Source organism: Lissotriton vulgaris, chromosome 2_1 (genome assembly GCF_964263255.1).
Source record: "Lissotriton vulgaris chromosome 2_1, aLisVul1.2, whole genome shotgun sequence".
Taxonomy (NCBI): domain Eukaryota; kingdom Metazoa; phylum Chordata; class Amphibia; order Caudata; family Salamandridae; genus Lissotriton; species Lissotriton vulgaris.
In genome coordinates this window covers 249,429,691-249,456,344 of record NC_141687.1, presented here as the reverse complement: position 1 = coordinate 249,456,344, position 26,654 = coordinate 249,429,691, and the positions used below count along the sequence as shown (strand labels likewise).

General features: G+C 50.0%; 1 protein-coding gene across 6 annotated transcripts in view; it reads left to right on the top strand.

Annotated features, from left to right (window-relative positions):
- The window catches only part of CUEDC1 (CUE domain containing 1), a 673,926-nt gene that overhangs the window by 244,785 nt on the left and 402,487 nt on the right, over positions 1–26,654 (top strand). The window lies entirely within an intron of this gene.

Sequence of the window (26,654 nt, the reverse complement as noted above, 5' to 3'; positions counted from 1 at the left end):
CCTAACGGGCGGCGTACGAGTGGTGCCTGGCCCCATTACTACAATACGAGGGACTGGGAGGCGGCGCACCGCCGGAACACTGAGGCCGCCGTCGGGACTGCAGCGGCGGGCCTGGAGCCCATCCCCCACCTTGCCTACGCCTGCGGAGCGGCCCGAGTGCGGCCGGAGCGCCCTCTGAGCTGCCCCTCACCGGGTCCCAACGGAGCGGAGACCGGAGGATCCTGAGCTGCCCCTTGAATTGGAGGCCGAATCCCCGACACCGCCTGCTGTAGCCCTGAGGGTGAGTGCCGCGACGCGAGGCACCCCAACTGCAGACGCATGCCCAGCGGGCACTAAGCGTGGGCACACCGCTCCAACCAAGTGCGCGCAAGGGGCTGAGAGGCGGCGCACCACCGGTAAACTGAGGCCGACATCGGGTCTACTGCGGCGGACCTGGAACCCATCCCCCACCCGGCGCTGCGCCTACCGGACCCGGGTGTGACCGGATCGCCTGCTGAGCTGCCCCCCACCGGGTTCAGGCGGTGCGAAGACCGGAGGAACCCGAGCTGCCCCCCGGACTGGAGGCCGGACCCCCGACGCCACCTGCTGTGGCCCTGAGGGTGAGTGCCGCGGCGCAAGACACCCCAGGAGACACACATGCCCGGCGGACACAACGTGTGGAAACACCGCTCCCCCCGAGACGTAGCCACGGCAGTGCCTACCTGACAGGCGCAGAGAGGGGGCTCACCGCGCCTGACAAAGCGGAACCCACAGGGAGCCACACATCGCCTGGGCCGGAATCCGACCCGACCGAATTCACGGAAGACTCCAAGGTGGTCATACCTTCACTCCCCGACCTAGGAACATTGCCGGAACCCCAGCCTGTGGCACTGACGAGTACTACGACCATAAACCGACACCTCGCCGGGGTCCCCCGAAGGCCAGCGCCCGCCCATGTCCGGGGGTGCCGGAAAACGCACAGGAGCGGGGACCACGTCCCAAAAGGGAAAAATGGATAAGGCGCAGAAGCAATCGGACGCGGATCCGGTGGCGACTAAACTAGACTCGGTGCTGGCAGCCATGGAACGCCTGGAAAGTTCCATCCAGTCCACCCGGACGTCCCTGGAGGCGAAGATAGACGGAGTCGCCATTGACCTAACACACCTGAAGGAAGATCACAAGAAACTGGCTGAGCGCACCAAAACCCTGGAATCCACGGTGACGGGCATGGAACCTCGGGTTGCCCAGTCAGACAAGCAGATTAAAGATCTCCTCAACAGGGTGGAGTTCCTGGAGGACAGGGCAGAGAATGCAGAAGGGAGGGCGAGACGCAACGACGTCCGCATAGTGGGTTTGCCCGAAAAATGGGAAGGCAAGGATCCGACCACCCACGTAGAAGAATGGCTACGCACCTTGCTGCCGGAAGGTACCCTCTCACCCCACTTCGTGGTGGAACGGGCGCACAGAGTCCCGTCAAGACCACTGCACACCGGCTCCAACCCGCGCCCATTCCTGCTCCGTATCCTGAATTACAGGGACCGAGATGCTGTCCTGAGGGAGACTCGGAAACTGGGCACCATACAGGTCGAGAACGCGAATATAATGTTCTTCCCAGACTACACGATCCAGGTGCAACGCCAACGACAATCATTCCTAATGGTGAAGCGGAGGCTACGACAGCTGGGACTTACGTACTCCCTCCTCTTCCCAGCAAAACTCAGGGTGGTAGCGAACGAGAAAACGCACTTCTTTGACTCCTCGGAGGAGGTGGAAGCCTGGCTGGACAATGGGACGGATAAAAACACCGGGAGGTCGAGACGCCCGGACAGGCCAAGGAAACGCAGGAGGTCTAACAGGAGACGTGGAGCTAGATCACCCTCTCCAGCGGCCAGCAGTACCCAACACAGCGCGAGCCCACCAGAGGAGGAGGTGCGCAGGGAACAACAGGAAGCTCTGCGAATGGTCTCGGAGCTCAGCGGCTCCCCTTCACAACGCTCCCCGCCAACCCACAGCCCCAGAGTATCGCCAAGCGACGACGAAGCGATCTATGGACTCCCGGACTCGCAGCTCTCGAATGGACTGCCCGACATCACCCCACAGACATCGGACCTGTTTGGCTAACGGAGGAGTGCCATGCCACGGGGCCACCAGTGATAGAGGTAAAGACGCAGCGAGGCCTGGCGGAGACAGACACGGAACACGCAGTAAGTTGAGACTATGTCATGTTTGCAGTAACTTGTTACGGAGCAGCTGCCCAGTGGCACCCTTGCCACGTGGGCCGCTACACTGCGGGGTCCCTATAGGTGGGAGATAGTTGGCGGCTCCAGGCTCAGCTGGGGCGGACACCCCATGACTTTCTGGACATATGACTATCCAGCCCGTGGGCTGACCAGAGGGCCGATCGGGCCTACACTACACACCCCCCTGGGAGGGCACTCACGCCTTCACGCTCGACGAACTCTCACTGGGCACTTAGACTGCGCGATGGGCAGCAACCCCCCAGCATGGACTGTTCGTACTTTTTGCAAAAAGTTTGGACGGCTGCACGTTTGGCAGCCGACCCGATGGTATTCCCCCCAGTTAACGTTTACTCCCCCTTTCCCTACTGTGCAATGCTGCATACATGACCTACGGGGGTGCTCACTGGGTTCTCCTGGGTGCTGCTCGAGAAAAAGCTGCGGATGCTCTGACGCTGGGTGGTGGAGGGCTCCTTGGGGGGGCGCTTGGTGTGGGGGGGAGAGTGGGTGTGACTGACTTGTTATATGCTGATGGCTGAAGTAGTACTGTGTACCTGGAATGTGCGCGGAATACACACACCTGCACGCAGATACATGATTTACTCCTACTTAAAGAGACACAAGGTACAGATAGCGCTCCTCCAGGAGACACACCTAACAGCCCCTGAGGTACACACCCTGCGCAGGCGATGGCGCGGACAGATTTATGCAACTGGGTTCTCCTCGTACGCTAGAGGGGTACTGATATGGATCAGACCGGGGCTCCCGTTTGAGGTAGAGGACTCCCACATAGACAAGGAGGGGAGGTTTGTGGCGGTGAAGGGGCGCCTAGACGGGCGACCACTGGTGGTAGCGTCGCTCTATGCCCCTAACACGGACCAACAGGGCTTCCTCGAGAAGACCTCCGCGGCACTGGCACATTGGCATGGGGTCCCATGGGTGCTGGGAGGGGATTATAATAGTGTACTGGACACCGCACTGGACCGCTCATTCCCACCACTACCCACTGCGCCAGTAGTGGGCGCCATGAAAGCTCTTATAGCCTGGGCCTCACACTGGAACTTGCATGATGTGTGGCGACATCGGAACCCCACGGCCAGGATATATTCGTACTATTCGGGAGCCCACACTTTACACACCCGATTGGACAGATTCATGCTCACGGATGACCTACTCCCGCTAGTGACGGACGCGCATTACATGGGTAGGACACATTCAGACCACAACCCACATATGCTAACCATCACTAGGGAGAGTGCCCGCCCCCCTGTACCCACTTGGAGGCTACAACCAGACCTCCTCCTAGACGCACCCTTCCGCGACTCGCTGTTTGCACATATCGTACATTACTTTGAGGACAACGCAGGCTCGGCCACCTCTCTGCAAATGGAATGGGAGGCGTTTAAGGTGGTCATTAGGGGGCAGTGTTTAGGTACACAGGGGAACCTCAAGCGCCAGGTGGAGAGGGACCTACTAAGGGTGGAAGAGGAACTGAGTCGACATGAGCGGGACTCGGCGGGAGGAAATGTCACTGGCCTCCGACACGCGCAGGCGACCCACGAACGACTATTGGAGAGGCTCCGGTGTCTGAATTTTGCGGCTCATGCGGCGCGCACACATGATAGGGGCGATAAACCCGGAAAGTTGCTGTCGTGGCTCATCGCCAGTGAGGACCGAACGAAACCGGTCACAAAGGTGCTAGATGCGAATGGGACGCCCCTACACACACAGTCAGAGATCCATGGAGCATTCACTACTCATTACGGGGCGCTGTATCGCTCTTGCCTGCCCACACCCGCCCCGGACACGGAGGAATATCTCCGTCGGTTGACGTTGCCGACACTCACCGACGCCCAACGAGCAATCCTCGCGGCACCCGTCGCCCCCGAGGAGATCCGGGAGACCATAGCAGCGCTCTCGAACGGCAAGTCCCCTGGCCCCGACGGACTCCCAGCGGAGTTTTATAAGGCCTACCAGGACCTCCTGATTCCTGAACTCGTCAAACTATATGAGACGGCTCTAGAAGATTCCTCCCTGCCCCCTTCACTGAACGAGGCCACACTGATCTCCCTATTGAAGCCGGGTAAGGAGGGGACGCTTATGGGCTCATACAGGCCACTCGCCCTCCTAAACACAGACTATAAAATACTAGCCTCCACCTTAGCGAGGAGACTGGCCCAATATACGCCCCTCCTGGTCCACCCTGACCAGAACGGGTTCGTACCCACACGCAGCACATCGCTCAATATCCGCCGGTTATTCAGGGTGCAAGAGTACGCGAGAGACCCTTGGCCACGATCGGGTTGCATAGTATTAGACCTGGAAAAGGCATTTGATTCGGTGGAGTGGCCGTACCTTAGGACGGTTATGCAAAAATTTGGTCTGGGAGACGACTATCTGGAAATGGTAGGACTCCTATACCAGACACCCACCGTCCGGGTCCGAATAGGGAGTCTGATCTCGGATACTATACAGGTGAGGCGGGGCACGCGACAAGGTTGCCCGTTATCGCCCCTACTCTTCTCTTTGGCCATGGAACCGCTGGCGGAGATTCTGAGGATGCAGGGCGCCCAGTGGGGCATTCCATTGACAGACGGGGAGCACGCGGTTTCCTTGTATGCCGATGATTTACTCCTCTACGTCCGGGACCTGACGCGGATACCCCCGGAACTCAGCAGTGCCCTCTGCGAATTCGCGGCGCACTCGGGTCTAAGGGTCAACTGGGGTAAGTCTGGGGTTTTCCCCTTTCACCCGGATATGCAAGAATGCGCAGTACGGCTAGGAGACACGACGCTGACGTGGTATGCCGGCACCTTTAAGTACCTGGGCATACACATTTACAGGAACGCGGCGGATATACTGGATGGCAACCTGGTTCGAGCCATAAACTCCTTGCGGGCGCAAATCCGATTCTGGGGCACGCTCCCGCTTAATGTCCCGGCCAGGATTACCCTGTCCAAAATGATAGTCTTGCCCAGACTTCTGTACTACTATTCGAACCTGCCGGTATATGTCCCAGCCCGGGTCTTCAAAGACCTGGAGTCCTTAACACGAACCCTCATATGGAATGCGGGGAGACCGAGGGTGGCCCTGAAAAAATTATATGCTCCAACGGCCTCGGGGGGACTAGCGGTCCCGAACCACGAGCATTACTACCTCGCCGCACAGCTTCAGTGGGTGGTGGCGTGGCTCGCGGGCAGAAACTTAAGCGATACGGCCTCAACAGCCCCGGCACTGACCCATGCGGAGGCTCTCGCACTGTTCCACCCCCTCAGAGGCGCGACACGTGAGACGCAACTACATGTAGTGGTGGCACTGAGGTGCTATAAGCGTGCACTGACGTTAACCAGGGAGACTACACCCTACGCCCCAGCATTACCATTGGAAGGACTGCCCAGACCAGGGGGAGTGGTGACGGCAGCGCGCCTGCAAGACTGGGCACAGGTGGGACTTGAAACGATGGCGGACCTCTATGACGATGGGGCCCTGGTGCAGTTCGAGGGACTAGTGGAGAATCCAGGACTGCCAGCGGGTCAATTCCTGACGCATGCATCAATGATACGGGTCCTAACGGAACACTGGGGAGATATGACAGCGGAACCCGAGACACACCTCTTGATACAATACCTGCACGTAATGGGGGCGGGCACACACGTCGTACATTGGCTAACGCAGGCGCTGAGATCCCACACTACATGCTCCCTGCGATCACTCAGGGACAGGTGGACCACGGACAGGGGGGAGGACTGGTCGGATAAGGAATGGGAAAGGATTTTAGAGGGGCCACAACACATTCCTCGCAACTCGAGATTCAGAATCATACAGTTCTACATAACACACAGGGCATATCTGTCCCCAGACAAGATTAATCGTTATTTTGGCCTGAACACGTCCAAATGCCCACGCTGCGCGCTACTGAATGCGGATCTCCTACACATGCTATGGGCATGTCCCAAACTACAGACGTATTGGCATGATGTCACCACACTGTTGGCAAAGGGAACGGGACTAAGTGCTCGACCCGACTGGGACGCCTGTGTATTGGGCCTCCTCGCCAGGACGAAACACAACAAACCGCATATGAGGTTCTGGGATTTAGGGCTGATAACCGCCAAAAGACTCATAACCCGGCACTGGAAAGCAGCAGCACCACCGCTGACAAAACATTGGAGTGCCTCCCTCACCTACTGGGCGACCGCAGAGGGCACGGTACTAAGCAGGGAGGAAACAGCGGGGCGGAGGGCCATACCGATAGCCCAGATGTGGGAGGGTTTCCTTCGAGCTTTCACCAGGGCCTGCCATGACAAAGGGGTGATGTAGAAGGGGGGTAGAGAGGAAGGGGAGCAACGAATGACGCGCGCAGATAAACGAGAAACGCCGCCCCCGTGATCCACCGCCCTCCCCCCTTCCGCCCCCCCACGCCCGCCCTCTCCCGCCCCCCCCCCGGTTTCCCCCCCCTCCCCCCGCTTCCCCTTCACCACCCGCTCCGCCCCTTGCGCCCCCCCCCATCATCATCCCCCTCACCTGCCGGTGGGGGACACACACACACAGACGACCCCGCTAATGCACTCCCACCCCGGGATTCAAAGTTATCACGCACCACTTGTAGCACCCTCATGCGAGCACCACGGAGCAGCACCCTATGCGGCTACTCCGCTCGTAACCAACGAGACAAAACCCACACTGCAGCACCCCCCCCCTATGCTTAGGTTAGTTGCACCCGCACACTCTTTCCTGTTCTTCCCTAGATCGGAATAGCGACACACACGGCAGAGGTCGCCCCCCAGTTGACCACACCAGACCTGCCTTTCCCACTCGCACCCTCGCTACTAGCATACAAAGGTTACACGTAGGAGTGCAGCACATAGGCGAACCACTACCGGGACCTTCCACCCCATGGTGCCTATATCCTGACCAGTCTAGTGGTCCACAACACTCGTACATGCCGCCCGGAGTCAGACCTGGATGGCTGTCCAAACTGTAGGGAATCACCACACTTCACTACTGACCATAAGGCTACGTACACCGGGGGGAAGGCTGGACACCAAGCTGCCCATCTGGGCGGGCAGGATTGGCTGCCCAGGTGGGAACGACGCTGCGAGGCACTCCGAGACAGGACACTGGAATGAATGGTCTGACGCATACAGCGCCCACCCATGAGGCGATAAGTGGTGATTTTATATGTATATGTACAATTATCGGACCTCTAACCATCGACTGTATTTGCTTTGATACTGTACGGACCACTCCGATTGTTGTTTCCCCTTTGAGTTATGCACATAACGAACTGTACTTGTATACCAAGAGTTTCAATAAAACAGATTTAAAAAAAAAAAAAAAGGATGAGCTGCGCCTTCGGCATAGGGCCTTTCCCCTTATATACAGGTCTTCGGCATCCACAAAACATAGGGGGGTGGCTCTCCTCTTCCGCGCAGCGCTGCACTTTCAACCTTTGGAGGTGCGCAATGATAAGGAGGGCCGCTGGCTGATGGTGAAAGGTCTTGTTCAAGGGAGGATGTGTACATTTGTGGTGGTGTATCTCCCCAATGCCGGTCAGAATGGGTTTTTACAAAGCTTGTTGCAGAAGGTGGGAGACTTTGCTGAGGGACACTTGTTCTTAATGGGGGACTTTAATTTGGTGTGGGATAGAGAGGTAGACAGCTCTGGTGCCAACAGGGCTGACACGGGTGTGTTTTCTGCTTCAACGCAGCAGCTGGTTGGGGAACTGGGGTTGTTTGATGGCTGGCGCTCCACACACCCTACGTCCCGGGACTACACATTCTTCTCGCATGTTCACCACTCCTATTCACGATTGGACCATATCTTCCTCAGTCAAGCCCTTAGGGGAGATGTCCTCGACTCTACCATTCTTCCGTTATCGGTTTCTGATCACAGTATGTTTGTGCTCGACCTACGATGGTCGCCGGCTGGCGACGGGCAGCGGAAATGGTATTTCCCAGCCTCGGTGGTCAGGGACGATACCTCTAATAAGGCATTGCGAAGAGCCATCAGGGACTTTTTTGATCTCAACCCGGTGTCTGATACTTCGGTCTCCACTACCTGGGACGCCTTTAAAGCGTAGATCAGGGGCACTTGTCTGGCCCGCATTTCAATCGTCTGCGACGCCGGGAGGGGGAGGAATTGGAAGCAGAGCTGGCAGTCCTCGAACAGGCCCAAAAGCTTAACCCCTCGAGGTTGACCCTCTGGCCATTAACGGTGGTTTGGGGGAAATTGAGGGCCCATTATAATAACAGGGCAGAATTTACGTTATTGAGGTTGGGAAGACACTCGTATTCTCGAAAACAAAGGGAGAGAAAGGAGTTGCGTCCGTGGTAGCCGGACGGGAAATACTCCTGATTCCCTGGTCAAGGTATCATAAGAACAAATGGAGGAGTATTACCCGATGAGGGTAAATGAAGGCTTTTGTCCAAACTAAGGAAACACTGTTCCTTTGTTAGAAAACCCCTCACTCACCACCTGGTGGTGACTTGCTTCATCATCGGGGTCCACCCAAGTGGCCTAGCGTCACTTGGGTGTGCTTCAACACCTGAGTTACAGTGGAGCAGGTAGTGAAGTGTGGGGTGCGAACAAAAAAGTGTGAGTGTTAAAATTGTCCTGGTTAATGCTTTTATACAATTTTTAATAAAAAAGTAACTGGACAAAATAAAAAATGTGGGTGAGATAGTAGTAGGGAAGTTACGACCTACATATCTCCGTTTATGTGTTGGTCGACATGTTTCTACCATATGGGGAAAATCCCCGGTATTCCTCAGGACCAAAACAAGGAAGTGGGTGGTGTGTGCCCCCTAAAAGACACACCCAGTCCTAAATCCTTGGTCATCCAGAAGAAAAATATACTTCTGGGTAAGCACACCTCCGGTTTAGGGTGCAGATAAAAAACCTGTGGGGAAGAAAGAGAGTAAATAAAATAATTACTATCCTGTAACGTAGTGCAGAATTAGGGTGCAGAATACGTGCAGTTATTCTTGCTTTCCACAGTGGTGAATGACACAGTGCCTTCATCAATACAGAGCCGTGTCTACAAGTGGTGTGCAAACGTGCTCATTAACGTGGGAGTAGTCATTCTATAGAATAAGGTATATCTGGCTAAGGGTTGTTGATTTTTGTCCTTAGTGCGTGCCTTAAAAGTACATGCTGGCGCCGTAGGTCAGGGTGCACTAAACTCTAGTGCTCATACTAGTACCGCCGTGGTTCAACTTGTGCCAGCTGGGTAGTTGTTGTTAACATTATGAATGTTCGAGGAAGTCCTAATCAGGATTTGTGGTCAACATATAAGAACAAACTGGACTAACACACACATATAACAAAGAGCTTATCACGACGTGTGACATGGCTGGAAATGAAAAGGGGCTTACAGGGGTGGAGCTCTAGTTGAGCTGCATCAAGCAGGAGGAGGGCGCTTCGCCGGTTACAACATATTCTAGTGGGAAAGGCATATGTTGTAAAATGAGGATTAACCTCCATAGCGAACGATAGCGGATAATCCCAATGATTGATCCTGCTTGGGGGGGGGGGGGAAATTTATAACTTACAGTTGGATGTGGCGTGCAAAGGCGGATCACCTAGGTCTCCATGTTCGCTGCTTGGTAGCAACGAGAGAGTGAGGGCGTAGCGCGTATATGCGCCTGGCTGCTTCCGGGGTTGTCACGTGTCTGCTACGGCGGCCCGAAAGGAGGGGTGGTAGGCATGGTAACCACTCGGCGCTGCGCCTGCGCCATAGTGATCGTGTAGTTGTAATAACCACTGGAGAGGTGGGCGTGGTAACCGCCGGGCGCAGTGTCTGCGCCGTGATGATCATGTTGATGTGATCACTAGGCGGTGTGAAGGGTGAGCGCGTTTCTGAAAGGAATTGAGTCGCGCTTGTGCTATGAGTAACGGAATGGGGCAGGGAGGGCATAGCTAAAGCCCAGGTGTTTAGTGTAAGAGGCTACGTGGTTGGCCTGATAAAGGGATGGAGTGCATCCATAAATAAGGGCTGACTATGTGGACCAGGATGGGTATATAACCCTGGGAGCTGTTACAGATGAATGGGGGGAACAGTCTATGGTGTAAACTCGGCTCTACAATAAAGGATATCATATGAGAGCCATGTATCAAAGTATCATGTGACAGAGTTACTGGGAGAAAGATGTTATTTCAATACAGAGTTCCACGGGATATTGTCATTGAGCCCATGGATATGAGTGGAAAGTCTATATATCCATCTCTGTTCTTTTTCAAATAAACGAGCCTGGATGTTAGGGCCCGCTTGTAACTGTTCAATGACCGTCCACCTCATATCATTGGTAGTGTGATGGGCAGTGAGGAAATGGTCTGTGAGTTTTGTTATGTTCTTCTTGCATCTTATCGTGCTCCTGTGTTCGCAAATTCGTTGCTTTATTTTGCGTGTCGTCATACCCACGTAGGGTTTTCCACAGGTGCAGGTGATCAAGTAAATCACATTGTTGCTATTGCAATTCGTATGGGATCTCTGTTCCCATGTTTTTCAAGGTTCCAAGGTGATGGTCTTTGTATTTTCTGTAAGGTGACATACACTACAGTCCCCACACCGGGAATGTCCAGTGACTGGTGGTAGACCCCATATCTGTGTTAATGTCGGTTCACTAGTGTTGATGTTGTTTTTGGGTCTAGTGTTGACCAAGGTGTTTTTCAGACTGTTCGCTTTTCTGTATGAGAAGAGAGGTTTCTCCCAGTTGAATGATCCAGAGTTGATTATTGACCAGTGCTTTCTGATGCTTTTGCTCACTTCATTTGAAATCACATTGTAGGTCGTCACACAGGTCAATGGTATGTTCTCAGTGTCTTTAACGGTTTCTTCCAGAAGCGCTTGACGTGGCTGATTTCTTGCTCGTTGCCGGCACTTTTTGGTAATCTTGGTTGGATATCCACGTTGAGATAGTTTGGTGGTGAGGTCCTCAGCTTGTTCTTTGAAGTCCTGAAGATTGCTGCAATTCCTCCGTAGTCTTAAATATTGACCATAGGGAAGATTCTCCCGTAAGGGTCGGGGATGAAAACTTTCAAACCTAAGGAGGTTATTCTTTGCCGTGGGCTTGAAATGTGTCTTGGTGGTCAGGGTTTCTTGATTCTTTTGGATCTCAATGTCTAGAAAGACCATTTTTTCTTTATCTATGCTATGGGTGAAGTGTAGATGTTGATCACGTGTGTTGACCCAAGCGATAAAGGCTGTAAGAATTTCATGCGGGCCCTTCCAGATTGCTAGCACGTCGTCAATGTAACGGCGCCAGAAAACTATGTTTTCAAAATATGGGTTGGTAGGTGAGAGTATGTGTTGTTTCTCAAATTCAAAGACATAGAGTCCTGCTATGCTAGGCGCAAAAACACTGCCCATTGATGTGCCCCCTATTTGTAAATACAGGGATCCTTCGAATTCAAAGAAATTCCTTTTGAGGGCCAAGGTGGCACAATCAATGATGAAACTCTTGGGTGTTCTGTATTCCCACGTGGTGTGCTCCAAGGTTTCTTTAAGTACAGTGATGGTGGCGTCCTGGGGGATGTTGGTATAGAGGCTTTCTATATCGAAGCTGACCAGGGTCATGTCATCCTCCATTCTGATGGTTTCCAGGAGTGTAAGGAGGCTTTTAGTGTCTTTCAGGTAGGTTGAGGTCCCTTGTACAATCGGTTTCAGGAAGTAGTCACAGAATCTGGACAGTGGTTCGAGGAGTGAGCCTATTCCGGATACTATTGGTCTACCAGGAGGTGGTGTTCTGTTCTTGTGCATCTTTGGGACCACATAGAAATATGGAATTTTTGCCTCTGTTTTGGTTAAGTAATCTGCTTCCTGTTTTGAAATTTCGCCTTTGTGTTCCGCTTCTTCAACCAGATTCATAATTTCTCTTTTCAGGTCGTCTGTGGGGTCATAGGTGAGGGGGAGGTAGTTCTTCTGGTCCTCAAGTAATCGTCTACATTCCTGTTGGTAGTCGGTACGGTTCATGATAACTAGGCCTCCGCCTTTGTCGGCCGGTTTTATGATGATTGTGTCATCTCCCTTCAGATCAGATAGAGCTTTCCTCTCGGCTCCACTGGTATTCTGGTACCGTGTGGGGATTCTGGTGGATTCTATATCATTGAATACCGCTTGTTCAAATGTATTTATTTCCACTGGGATGGTGTGTGGTGGGGGAACGAACGTTGATTTAGTTTTTAAACCAGTTTCATTGGGTATTTCCTCAATGTTTTCCTTGTTGGTTTTTTCAAAAAACGCTTTCAGTTTCAGTTTTCTGAAGAACCCCGCTAGTTCGCAATGTAATTTGAACTTGTCTAAGTTGGCAGTGGGGACAAATCCCAGTCCTTTGTTGAGGACCTTCTTCTCAATGTCTGTTAGGATGTGTGACGATAGATTGGTCACTAGGTCCTCATGTTGCTGGGGCCTGCTTTGTTGGATGCGGTTTTGTTCCTGGTGTTGCTGCTCACCATATCGTCTTCCTCCCAATGGACGGTATTGCCCCTTTTGTTGCGGCCTCTTCCGCGCCTGCCTCTGTTCTGAAAAGGAGGGCGGTATTGGTTTTGCTGAAACGGATATTGTTGGAAGGGGGGTTGCCATCCATACATGGGGAACTGTTGCGGTTGTTGATATGGATTGAAGGGGGGTTGGTTGTATTGTGGCCACTGGTAGTTGCCTTTGAATCCACCTCTCTTTTTCTGTCGTGGTGTGCTGCTATTAGAGCCTCCACTACTGTTGGAACTGTGGGAAGTGTTACTGGATGCATCAGAATCTTGGTCCTGTGTGGTGGTCCCTTTATAGTCCTTGTCAGAGTATGGGTAGGCTTTGACAAAAGAGAACTTCTTTAGATCTTTTTGGAATTTGGAGACCTTCTGTTGTGTGAGGTTTTCCCTGTACTCATTGATCTCCTTATTTATTTCGTCCAATTTCTTTTTGTACCCTGTAATGGTGGCTTTTATTTGGCCTTCTATAGTTTGGATTTCAATCTGGATTTTTTCGGAAAGTCTTATTGCTGTTTTTAGGATCAGCATGATCCAGTCATGCGTGCAGTGCCACGCTATTTGTGCCCAATCTCTTCTGAATTCCTCATCCTCTAGGAAAATTCGGGGGGCATTGGTTACTAATAAGCCTTTAGGGGCTATGTTGTTTGTAACATACTCTTTGAGGATTGTACCATGCAGTATTGTTCTAATACGGTTGCGTTTGAGTTCAGTGAGTTTGTCCCATTCCGATGTCTGTGAGATGGTATTGCTGATGCTGGGGTCTGCAAAAGCATTGAGGTCGCTCATGATAGAGTCTATTTCCTCCGTGGAAAACGATAAGCCCTGATTTTCTGCCATGCTAGTGTCGTGGTCTGTCTCCTGTATATGTGTTATGAGAGAAAAGAATGTCTTGTACTCTCGCAGCTGCGCGCTGCCTCAATCTCGGAAACAAAGGGAGAGAAAGGAGTTGCGTCCGTGGTAGCCGGACGGGGAATACTCCTGATTCCCTGGTCAAGGTATCATAAGAACAAATGGAGGAGTATTACCCGATGAGGGTAAATGAAGGCTTTTGTCCAAACTAAGGAAACACTGTTCCTTTGTTAGTAAACCCCTCACTCACCACCTGGTGGTGACTTGCTTCATCATCGGGGCCCACCCAAGTGGCCTAGCGTCACTTGGGTGTGCTTCAACACCTGAGTTACAGTGGAGCAGGTAGTGAAGTGTGGGGTGCGAACAAAAAAGTGTGAGTGTTAAAATTGTCCTGGTTAATGCTTTTATACAATTTTTAATAAAAAAGTAACTGGACAAAATTAAAAATGTGGGTGAGATAGTAGTAGGGAAGTTACGACCTACATATCTCCGTTTATGTGTTGGTCGACATGTTTCTACCATATGGGGAAAATCCCCGGTATTCCTCAGGACCAAAACAAGGAAGTGGGTGGTGTGTGCCCCCTAAAAGACACACCCAGTCCTAAATCCTTGGTCATCCAGAAGAAAAATATACTTCTGGGTAAGCACACCTCAGGTTTAGGGTGCAGATAAAAAACCTGTGGGGTTGGGGGGGGATTTGGGGGGGGGGGGGGTTGGAGAATGTTTGGTTTCTTGGTTCTTGGGTTTGGGAGAGTCCAAGGCTTCTCAATCTAGATACGAGGACTCATGGGCAAGGAAGATTTTTCATCTTTGGCTTTCTTTAGCATACATTGCCCTGTAGCAGTTGCTTCGGCACTATTGCACTACTGCTTATGGCATTGCTTGACTTCGGACTCGATGCACATCCGCTGCCATAGAATGCCGCTGCTCTTTATTTTCTGATTGTGCCCCCTGCGTGGGGAATTGTGCGGGGTCTCCGCTGTTTTTCTTTGTCTTCCTAACCATAAATAAAGATTTTACAAAAAAAAAGAAAGGACAATGATAGAGCCTCAGAGGTGTCAATAACAGAGCATCAGTGGCAGGAATAACAGCAAATTAGATCAGACAATAACTGGGCGTCCGAGAGATCAAAAGTGGTGCTTCAGATTGGGTGGTAATAGTGCATCTGAGACGGCTGAGGAGCAAAACAGAGGGGCTATAATGTCATCAGAGGGGCTAATCCGGCATAAAGGAGGACAATAAGGCGTCTGCAAGGGTAACCAGATACAACAATAATATGGCACCAGCGAGGGCAATAAACAGGTAGGTACCAGACATAACTGAGCATCATAGAGGGCAATAATGGAGTATCAGGGAAATGGAGCATCAGGACCAGAAATAATATGATACCTACATGGGCCGCGGCCCGGCCGCTGATGAGTCTTAGTGTTTGTGTGTCCGGAGGCTGCAGATGGGAGTCACTTCTAGACAGCACCTCACTCCGCCTGCTAGGGCTGGCTGCGCCACTGCAGGCGGGCTGAGCTCAGGCAAGGCTGTGAGACAGGCACCATTTGCCGCCCGGCCCTCGGCCTCCACATATTGATCGGGCTGCCTCTGTCCTGAAAGCTCAGTGCTGGGCCACCCAGTGATACTGTCCTGGCGGCTGCTTGGCGCTAAAATCCCAGGGTCACCTCTTCAAATCGGCTGCATTCGGCACTAGGTCGGGATAAAATTAATAACAGCTGAAGGTAGCACGGCGGCGGCCCCCTGCCGGTGCAATCTGCCTGCAGCAGTGCTCTGGGCGGTGCCATCACTGAATTTGCGGCGTAGCCCGCAAACCATCAGCCCAAAGCCACCTTTCTCAAATCTTTGCTCACTCAAATCTCCTGGCTCAGGCAGCTGGATGTCGCGTACCCCGCCCCACCACCTGACTGGTCCCGGCTGTCTCAGTAGTAGTCATTGGATACTAACTCAACAATGATGACTTCAGACATGCTGTCAGTCAGAGCTGTGCCGCGTGGAATGTACAGGAATCATGATATATTGTAGCAGTGCAGAGTATGAGCCTGCCAGCACTGTAGCCTTAGCTCACAGTGCGAGCCCTGAAGCCTTTGGAGGCACAGCGCTCACTGGACACCAGTGCCAGCTGCCACTCCTAGCGCTTTCACAGTGACAGCTTAGATGGATATGCGTGACAATGCATTTCAGTGTGGTAATGCGGAGTACCACACTGAAATGCGTTAGTCTAACGCCTGATGCGTGGTACTCTGCAAGCCTTCTATTTATTTTTTTTATCCTACATTTAATGTAGGTTTAAAAGCAATCTATAGTGATGTTGTCTGTTACATATTTTATTTGCCAAATTGCAGATAAGGAAGTATTGTTTGAAAAGTCTGTGACCTTACTGTGTCTACATAACTCACGCATTCTAAAGAATTTGAATACCAGAGTTGTTGAAAAATGTTTGTTGACATTTCAAGCTCCAGATGTCATCTTGCATGTGGTCAGGACCTTGTAGGTCGAATGCGGATTATTCAATTGGGGATATAGATTTGTTTGTGGTCATAGGGAAGCCGTAAATTGGAGCAAGAAACTGAAAATAGGCACATAACTTTGAGTCAAAGGGAAATGAAGAGTAGAGCCTAGAGGCATACCTTTGATCAGCAAAATCCTGGAAGGACAGTCCTAAGCAGTGTTCTGGCGTGTTGAGAAGTACGCTGATTGGAAATCAAGCAAGGAGCCCTGTGCTGCTCCATGTCACGTACCATTGGTTCGTGTGATAAGAGGCTAAAGGGTTGTGCCTAGTCTTCTAGGGTCTCTCTTTGAAGAGGAGCTAAAGGCAAAGATGACCAAGTTGAACTAACTGCACATGAAACAATATGGCACTCTGTGACAGTCCTTATTTATGTGGCCTAGTACAAAGTGTGTAGTTTTCAAACTGCTTTCACAGATTTTCTGTATCTCCATTAGCTATATCTCAAGCGTTGAATGAGCACTTAGATGAAAATTAACCCAACCTCCAGCCCATCATCCCGTAGCTTAGTTGGCTTGAAAAAACATGCTTGACCAGAAACAGGTTTTCTAAATTCTTTTCACAGGCCATTGTTGTCTAATAAAGGGACAATTTTCTCCATATTCCTCATTTGTATTCATTTTCAAAGTATTAACGAAATATAGTGAATCGGTCCCATCAACTGGCTGTCTATATTGCACAGAACCCAGTTAGTGAGTGTAGATAATGTGAGATGCTGTCGGGTGCTGTGCCACCCATCCTACTAATCTCATAAAATTATACTAAATTAATTTTGCTGGCATTGGCAAAGCCCCTGTTTGGCATTGCAACGTCAGAGTTCGAAAGCTGAAAGACCTACACTCCCTGCACCAGCAAGTCCTCATCATCCGAACTACCTGTTAACAGTGAGACTAGATACTACAGCTCACCTGCCCAAAACTACCCACTTCAGGCAATCCGTGTAACACAAGGAGCCAGAACACAGCTAAGTTTGATACAAAAAATCAAAACCTGGAGTCAATCAAGCCTTTTCTTTTTTTTCTTTTTTCTTTTTTTATTCGAAGTTTTCATCCCATTTTACAGTATTTTCCAATACAGCACAGAAAGAATTCAATACAAAAAATCATATTCACTTTAGTATTTTCCACATACCGTTCACAAATTTAATGTAAATCATAACATTAACATTGCTTTCTTTCTATCTACTCCTTTCTTCTCCTGCTCCGGCCATGGGTGTCCTTCCTTAGTTCTTACTATTTTTCCATAGAGCTAATGGTTGCCAAATTCTTTCACCCAATGCTCTCGCCCTCCTACCCTTTCTTTCATAGATAGCTTTCTCCAAATTATAGGTAGAGATCAACCTTGCTATCCATACTTCAAATGTAGGGGGAGCCCTGTCAAGCCATGCTCTTGCAATTCCGATTCGATACACCGCTGCTACCATAAACAGAAATTCTATATAGTGGTCCTGGAGTCAAGCCTTTTCTTGTCTATGCCCTATGGATCTGGAATGATATTGTTCCTTCTGTGATACCTACCAGTGAGGAGAAGCAAGAGACCCACCACTTCGAGGCACATATCATCGACCAATGATCAGGACACCTACCAGCTCCTTGGGCCACTGGTCTGGAAACGAAAACAACTGAACATTCTTGAATGTTTACTCTCTCCTCTGTTGATATATATTCGGTGTCCCCTAATTGCTCAGTTCAATGCCCTGTTACTCCACAGCTAAGTTTGTGTTCTAGAAATACTAATTGTACAGATGTGTACAATAATATGTCCCTGCAGAATGCCAACATATACTCTACTTTATGGAATGAACCTGCACTGGAGATCAGATTTTGTTGCCTAACCTGTAACAAAATTAATAGTTATGATGGTATGTGCACACCATTCCTTCCATATGACTAAAGATTGTATGAAGTTGTCCTTTGCATGTTCTCAACTGAGCTTGCATCTACCTATGTATGTGACCTGCAGCTTAAACTGAACTAGGAATTTAGAGCACACTGAACACGATAAGGTGGTCACAGTAAGTAGTGCAGAATAATGGTGTGGATAAAGGAGGGCAGGGCTTTGGCATGTGTTTATAGCGCTGAGAGAGATATGGTTGAGGCTTCCAGAAACAGCTGGGACAAAAAGGCAGCTGCAGAAATGCAGTTGTGTGCTGTGAACTGCAGGCAAAGTGGAAACTCTTCAAGTTCAGTAGTCTAGCTTGTAACTGTGCTCAGCAATTGAAAGGAAATGCGATTAGACGGTTCTGCAGTAAAATTTTTAGAAATGTTTTAGGAATATTCCCAATAAAGCATAATGTCTACCTCTGCGTTTATTGCTTAGAATGTGGCCATCCATGGAATATTTTGGACTGTCCAGATGACCTCTACTAATCATATATTTTCTTAGTACGAGACTACTTGCATTTGTTTTAGGATACAAATCATCATCATCATCATCTTTAGAGTTCTCTAGCTTTCCATTACAGACATTTGCAAGACCTATATTGGGTTGCTACTGGCGGCAGTGTTCCTTAATGCAGACATTGAAAGCACCTACTTGGTCTTCGTGTGGATGGGTTAAGCCACTTAATGTTAGAAGATGAGCACATTTCTTTGTTGCCTAGTAACACAGTTCCTTAGCTGTGAATGAGTCGTGCCTCAGAGCTTCTGATTGACTGCATTCTTTCCAATCATAATGACTTTAATCCGCCATTCATGATTTCTTGCCTGATTGTAATTTCCCTCATATTCATTTTGCTGCACCATCAGAACAAGTTGAATGTGAACGTTGCTTTTGTCATTCCAAAATGGTTTAGTTTACTGTTTTCGTTTATTAATCTTAAAGAACATAACCAGGTGTGAAAGCAAAAAACGTTACCACTTAAGTGGCAAGAGACCAGTGATGCATTAAGTACCAATCAGTTACATTAATATGGTTGAGGTCATTTCCAATTTTCTGCATTCCTTTAAAAAAATCTTGTTTACAGGTTTTTAGTTCACCTGAAGTAAACTACAACCCAGAATGAATCACTTGGTCAATTGCAAATTACAAACCGGTAACAGTCACTGGTACCAAATAACCCAAGTCACACCAAAAATAAATGTCAGTTGAAAGCATGATGGCTATGATCCAGAACATAACATTTTTCAGTTTAGGTTACCTATGCAACTGAAACACGTCCTCACTCTGAGAAGCTCTGTGGAACACTGTCCATGTAATATGCCAACTCATTATGCCACTAGTTTTCTGTTGGAAGTTAGAGGTAAATGCCCTGACTGAAAGTCATTGGTTGTGTATGACTGAAGAATCTGCAAAAAACAGTTTATCTGAAGCTTCTGTATGTGACTAATTTTTGGCTGGCTTTAACAGGGAGGGATTTTATAATTTGCACCCATGAACCCGGACAACCCATCAATGAACCCATTCAATAAGGGGTAATGTTTACACAGAGTGCTGTGAGGCAACACCAGTTTAGTTTTTTGTTTTAGTATTTTCTGTGTATATTGGCTTTTGATTACCTTTAATGATACTGTCAGGCATCTCCTGTTTTCAGAACGGATCCTTTTTAGGTTTCGCCTCGCCGAAAGCTGCGCAGCAGACTTTCGGGCAGGCGAAATCTTATGAGTTACAGTATGGATGTTTGTGCCGCCTCTCTGTTCCATTGGCTAGCTCCATAAATGGAGGCGAGCCATTGGAACAGAGATCTGTCCGTCATGGCCGGACCAGATTCGTGGGCGTTCCCGACAGTTTTTCGCATTTTGCCCACGTCATGCGGGTGTGGGCTTGTATTTTTTTTTTAACGTGGATGTTTTTACTCATTGCTAAAATCGTCCTGGTCCCGCATGGTTGTATCCTGCTGTCCTTCCCCCCCCCCTCCCGCTGTCCGTGCCTTTGTGTATCCCGCTGTCCGTCCCCCCCTCCCGCTGTCCGTGTCTTTGTGTATCCCGCTGTCCGTCCCCCCCCCCTTAAGCCCGTGTAAAGCATCCGTGTAAAGAACGTAAATCAAAGTTGTTAAACGCATTGTTATGACAGGGAGTCCTGCTTGCGTGTTATGCCGTGGTGAAGCCTTTCTTCCCGTTGGCAAGCAGCTCGCTAGCCCAGGGCTCCTTAAAGCAGCAGTCTGCGCAGTCCGGTGATGTTTACAGTGGAGTGAGTATGTGTGGCTGTTGTATACGGACGAGCAATGGTAAGCAAAGCACACACACAACACACAAACCGGAGAAACCGGTTCCCCGTGTGTGAAAGTTAGACGGGAGGGCGCCTGCGAATATTTCTTCATAGCTGTTGGCAGACTGAGACCCACGGTTTGCACAAGTGCTTTGTTTAATAGTCACATCTTAACTTGAACTAATATCAGACTGTGCCACCTCGGTGCCAGGCTGCGGTCAGTGGAAAGGGCAGTGCCGGGAGGCTGGCATTCCAGGCTGTCCACACGGAGCTGGAATGGCGCAGACATGTCAAGGCTTGCTGGGCAGCTGCCCGCTGAAAAGCCGGGCGCAGCTTGTAACATGTGCTCTTGTGTAAGACCTTAGGTGTTTTTGCAGTGTGTGTTCTAAATCGTCCTGGTCCCGCATGGTTGTATCCCGCTGTCCGTCCCCCCTCCCGCTGTCCGTGTCTTTGTGTATCCCGCTGTCCGTCCCCCCTCCCGCTGTCCATGTCTTTGTGTATCCCGCTGTCCGTCCCCCCCCTTAAGCCCGTGTAAAGCATCCGTGTAAAGAACGTAAATCGAAGTTGTTACACGTATTGTTAAGACAGGGAGTCCTGCTTGCGTGTTATGCCCTGGTGAAGCCCTTCTTCCCGTTTCCAAGCAGCTCGCTAGCCCAGGGCTCCTTGAAGCAGCAGTCTGCGCAGTCCGGTGATGTTTACAGTGGAGTGAATATGTGTGGCTGTTGTATACGGACGAGCAATGGTGAGCAAAGCACACACACAACACACAAACCGGAGAAACCGGTTCCCCGTGTGTGAAAGTTAGACGGGAGGGCGCCTGCGAATATTTCTTCATAGCTGTTGGCAGACTGAGACCCACGGTTTGCACAAGTGCTTTGTTTAATAGTCACATCTTAACTTGAACTAATATCAGACTGTGCCACCTTGGTGCCAGGCTGCGGTGAGTGGAAAGGGCAGTGCCGGGAGGCTGGCATTCCAGGCTGTCCACACGGAGCTGGAATGGCGCAGACATGTCGAGGCTTGCAGGGCAGCTGCCCGCTGCAAAGCCCAGCGCCGCTTGTAACGTGTGCTCTTGTGTAAGACCTTAGGTATTTTTGCAGTGTGTGTTCTAATTGGATTGATCAGGGCTCCTGTGTCTCCGGGCATTTACACATTTACAGAGCTGTCCCCAGAAGGGAGTGGCGTGTGCTTTTCGCTGCATGACCTGCCCGTCGTGATATGGCAGCGGCCTTGAGTTTATTTTCACTTTTAACAGGAAAACCCCCCTTCTCTCCCGTGATGGGTTTATTCTGCATAGATTCCCGTTCTCACCAGCACTTCGTTCCACGCGGCGGGACCGTGGGTGTTTTGAGCAGGGCGTTTAAACCCTTCAGCCCAGTGTTTTTTTGTCTGCTCTTATGCTTTTGATTTTTGTTACTTTTGTGCATGTCATGAATGCCCCACTTTGTTCAGAATTCTTCTTGCTAGTCTGTCCCCACCAGAAATTAGACGCTTCTTTCTTGGTTGCTTAGTGATCTGCTGGGCTTTTTTCCCACCTTTATATCTGAGGAAGAAACCTGCTGAGTCCGATGGCCATGCTACCCTCCCAGGTGACCACGGTGCCTTCTTTTTTTCCTGTACTCAGATTGTGGCCTGTGGGAATTGGGCCTCTGATGTTGTGAGTTGTATGTCGGGTTGGGTCTTCCAGGCCCTGCAAGTTCCCCCAAAGGTGGGCATTCACTTCAACTGAGATACTTTGTGGTGAATCTGCTGTGGTTAAAGATTCGAAAAGGATGGTTCCGCTGGCACTCTGGAGTAATTAGCCACGATTGGTTCATGTGGATGTTTGTCTAAACCAGATTTCCCCCATTCTGTGCATGCACACCAGCTGCCTTTCCAAGGCTGACTGTATTGGAGAAGTTGGTGCCCGCTTTATTGCATTTAGCTATCTGAATGCCATTTGGGATGTGGACAGTCTTTATAGTTAACATTATGGTGCTAGTCAGTTGTCATTGAAGTTTCAGTTGTCCTCTAAAGGCTGTACCAGTTTGAACCATTTCACACAGCAGTTCAGGCAGTGGTGCTGTTACACACGGATGCTGGGAATGCCTTTGTGGTGCAGCTAGCTGTCAGGAATGTCTTGTGTCACAAGGAAAGTGTGTTTGCCCATTGATGACATAAAGAAGCTTTTTTCCCCAACTGGAAGTTTCAAGATTAATGCACAAGCCTAGGTAGCAATCGTGCAATAGGTTTTCTGTATAAGAAAACTCATTCCAAGACGGATACTGATGTCCTAAAGTGCGTTGATGCTTGCACACGTGTCATGGCTAAGATGGCTTTGCTTGCTTCCCTGCCACCTGGCTGTGCTTGCTTCCCTGCCACCTGGCTGTGCTTGCTTCCCTGCCACCTGGCTGTGCTTGCTTCCCTGCCCCCTCGCTGTGCTTGCTTCCCTGCCCCCTCGCTGTGCTTGCTTCCCTGCCCCCTCGCTGTGCTTGCTTCCCTGCCCCCTCGCTGTGCTTGCTTCCCTGCCCCCTCGCTGTGCTTGCTTCCCTGCCCCCTCGCTGTGCTTGCTTCCCTGCCCCCTCGCTGTGCTTGCTTCCCTGCCCCCTCGCTGTGCTTGCTTCCCTGCCCCCTGGGTGTGTGTGGCTCTGGGTGGGTGTGTGTGGCTCTGGGTGGGTGTGTGTGGCTCTGGGTGGGTGTGTGTGGCTCTGGGTGGGTGTGTGTGGCTCTGGGTGGGTGTGTGTGGCTCTGGGTGGGTGTGTGTGGCTCTGGGTGGGTGTGTGTGGCTCTGGGTGGGTGTGTGTGTGGCTCTGTGTGGGTGTGTGTGTGGCTCTGTGTGGGTGTGTGTGTGTGGCTCTGTGTGGGTGTGTGTGTGTGGCTCTGTGGGTGTGGCTCTGTGTGGGTTTGTGTGTGGCTCTGTGTGGGTGTGTGGCTCTGTGTGGGTGTGTGGCTCTGTGTGGGTGTGTGGCTCTGTGTGGGTGTGTGGCTCTGTGTGGGTGTGTGGCTCTGTGTGGGTGTGTGGCTCTGTGTGGGTGTGTGGCTCTGTGTGGGTGTGTGGCTCTGTGTGGGTGTGTGGCTCTGTGTGGGTGTGTGGCTCTGTGTGGGTGTGTGGCTCTGTGTGGGTGTGGCTCTGTGTGGGTGTGTGGGTGTGGCTCTGTGTGGGTGTGGCTCTGTGTGTGTGGGTGTGTGCGTGTGGCTCTGGGTGGGGGTGTGGGTGTGGGTGTGTGGGTGTGGCTCTGGGTGGGGGTGTGGGTGTGGGTGTGTGGGTGTGGCTCTGTGTGTGTGGGTGTGTGCGTGTGGGTGTGGCTCTGTGTGTGTGGGTGTGTGCGTGTGGGTGTGTGGGTGTGGCTCTGTGTGTGTGGGTGTGTGCGTGTGGGTGTGTGGGTGTGGCTCTGTGTGTGTGGGTGTGTGCGTGTGGCTCTGGGTGGGGGTGTGTGTGGCTCTGGGTGGGGGAGTGTGTGTGTGGCTGTGTGTGTGTGTGGCTGTGTGTGTGTGTGGCTGTGTGTGTGTGTGGCTGTGTGTGTGTGTGGCTGTGTGTGTGTGGCTGTGTGTGTGTGTGGGTGGCTCTGGGTGTGTGTGTGGGTGGCTCTGGGTGTGTGTGTGGGTGGCTCTGGGTGTGTGGCTCTGGGGGTGTGTGTGTGTGTGTGTGTGGCTCTGGGGGTGTGTGTGTGTGGTAGTAATTGCTGTCTGCTGAGCTCGTCTGTGGGGTACAATAGGTCTCACATTTGTGAGAGATTAAGCTAATGGCAATGTAAATGACAATGCCATTTATTTATCCGTTTTCAAAACCAACACATAAATACAAATTTTGTCATTTATAATGCCAATAGCTCTAACATTTCCAAAGGCAAAACCATTGCAATGTAAATGCTTGTTTGTTTTTTCAATGCACTTACGAGGAGAAAAAAACTTGAACCACTTTCTTCATTACAGTTTGCAGCTCAGTATGCCAAATACTGACCAACGACGATTGCTCCAGCTAATGGAAGTGGCTCATTGTGACAGTGGGTCACATACAACGTTTTTTCAATTTTACTTCCTCGCGTTTTCCGGACGTCCGCCTTGACCGTCTTGCAGATAGTGGTCCACTATCTGCGAGACGGTCAAGGCGGACGTCCGGCGAGGGAGTAAAATTGAAATGAAATAAGAACCTCTCCTATACTGTAAAGAGAAGTTTCGCCACAAAAGCAAGAGCGAACCTTTAAAGACATGTACTAAGACCAAAAAATAAAAACCTAAACGGAATACCGGGCGAAGGAAAGGAAGACCGTCCTCTGCATTAGACCTGCCTGCAAAGCATCCCAGGCACCATGATTTTATAACATGAACGGAGCAGTGGAAAAATATTGACCCACTCCATCCATGAAGAAGTTTCACTCGAGAAAGCTCACAGAAACAGAGAACTCCAATATGGTCCCAGATCGCCAATTTTTAAAAAAAGCGACAAACCAGTCAAGAGCTCATTTTGAGTGATTTTAACTTTCGCACTGTCCTGAAGAAGGTGACGACACTATCACCGAAACGCCGCGTCGACAATTTTTGTTTGTGTGATAAATTCGTTGCATTGAAACAACCTTTTTAACTGTATTATTGATTTTGTGAGAAAAAAATGTTATATCAATTGTTTTAACATATTTTTTATGAATAAATGTATGTAATTGTTTCACATTATGGTATGAACAGAGAATAATATAAAAATAAAAAACTTCTTTTTACATAACTTAGACTGTAGTGCTTACATCCTGATTATTTTTAAGCCATGTTCAGATAAGGCAAATGATGTTTATTAAGGCATTTTAAAACTGATTGTAAATTTGTTGATCCCTCCACAACCTCAATACACGGTTTGGCTCATCCAAAGCTCCTTTCTGTAGAAAAAACCGCCCAGAGACACAAGTCTCTTCTAGACTACATGAAAAGGGAATTTGTTGTTTTGTCTGCTTAGAACCCCATCCCTTTTCAGAAAGGGTTTCTCCTTTTGAATTTGAAGTTAAACCATTTTAGAGCATGCACAATGTCAGCTCACAGTAATCAAAACAAGCAGTATAATGATGTGCAACAACCAATATTTTCTAAAATTAAGAAAGGTTTTATTCAATCATAATTTAACCAACAGTAGATATCTTACTACCTTGCTGGTGTGTAACACAGATACCACACCCTTACCCAGGTTGCCCTACCCTGTCCTGAGGAAGACCCGCAGGCCGAGACCCAAATAACCCTCTGTGCCTCAAGACTGGTCGAAACGTCGACACCCATATCTACTTAGCCTGGATCACAAGCCCCCAACTCTTAACGTGCCACATGATGATATATCTATGTATTCCAAAAGTACATGTAAATGGATTCCTATTGATTAAATGTGGCCAGGCTATATAAGATTGATAATTATCAGTCCAACCTATGAATCATTGTAATTTTCCTTCTAAAAACACTCTGAAATTCCTTTTCCACACCCTTTACAATAGAGCACTCTCCCCCTCCGCACGTTCCCCTGGAACAACCTCCTTTTCCTGTTTCCTTTCTCCATTGCAGTAAGATATCTTTCAAGAAGGAGTCACCAAAGAAAAATCTTCCCGAGATTTGTAGTGCTGGTCCGTGCCCATGTCTGCGATCTTGGGGTCCAGGCGCATAAGGGTAGATGTAGTACACTCTTCTAAAATGGTGGTGTTGCCATCACACACTGCCCCTTGCTCCTAGCCTCAAAGGCAAGGGAGGTAAGTATGATTGTGGGAAAAAATGGCATGTTTTAACATGTCCATACAAATCATTAGAGGTCTAGAGATATCCAGGACATGTTCCTGTCAGCTCGTTAAGGTGTAGTCACAGCCCTTTATGGGGCCACAGCTAAAATGAAGGAGATAGGAGACCAGATTTGGTGTAAAGTGGGTGTAGAGCATGCCGTATTGCCTAGGGATAGGTCTTTTTCACCTGAAAAACTTATCTAGAGGTATGCAGAGCTAGTGTCTGGAGAACTGTGCCAAATGCTCTGTTGTGACTACGTTCCAGATCTGGACTTGACAACCTAGAGCTGTGCTTGCTGATGTTTGTTCCTCTGATTCAGATCTGAAGCACACCTACTAATTCTGGTTTTCACTGAATCAACAAGTGTTCCTTGCAGCAGATGGCCACCAGGGTTTAGAGAGGTTGAACTCTATTTATGTAATGTAACACAAGAAAAATGGTTGGTCTCTTTCCAAGTGGCTCTCGTCGGATAGGACTAAGGTGAAGTCGAAATAAGTTCCGAGACTGAGCAAGGAAAAAGCACAACCAAAGTTCCTCCGCGTCCAGTTGCCCCTGCTCCAGGGAGAAATTGCATAGTCATATCACTCAGGTCCAGACTTAGTATCAGTCCCGATCCAATACTTGCCCTAGAGCCAGTGTGCCCATAATTCTCCATTGTTTCATTGACTATGAAGCAGGGTATGGTCTTCTATGAGGCTACGCTTCAGCTATTTAAGTTTCTT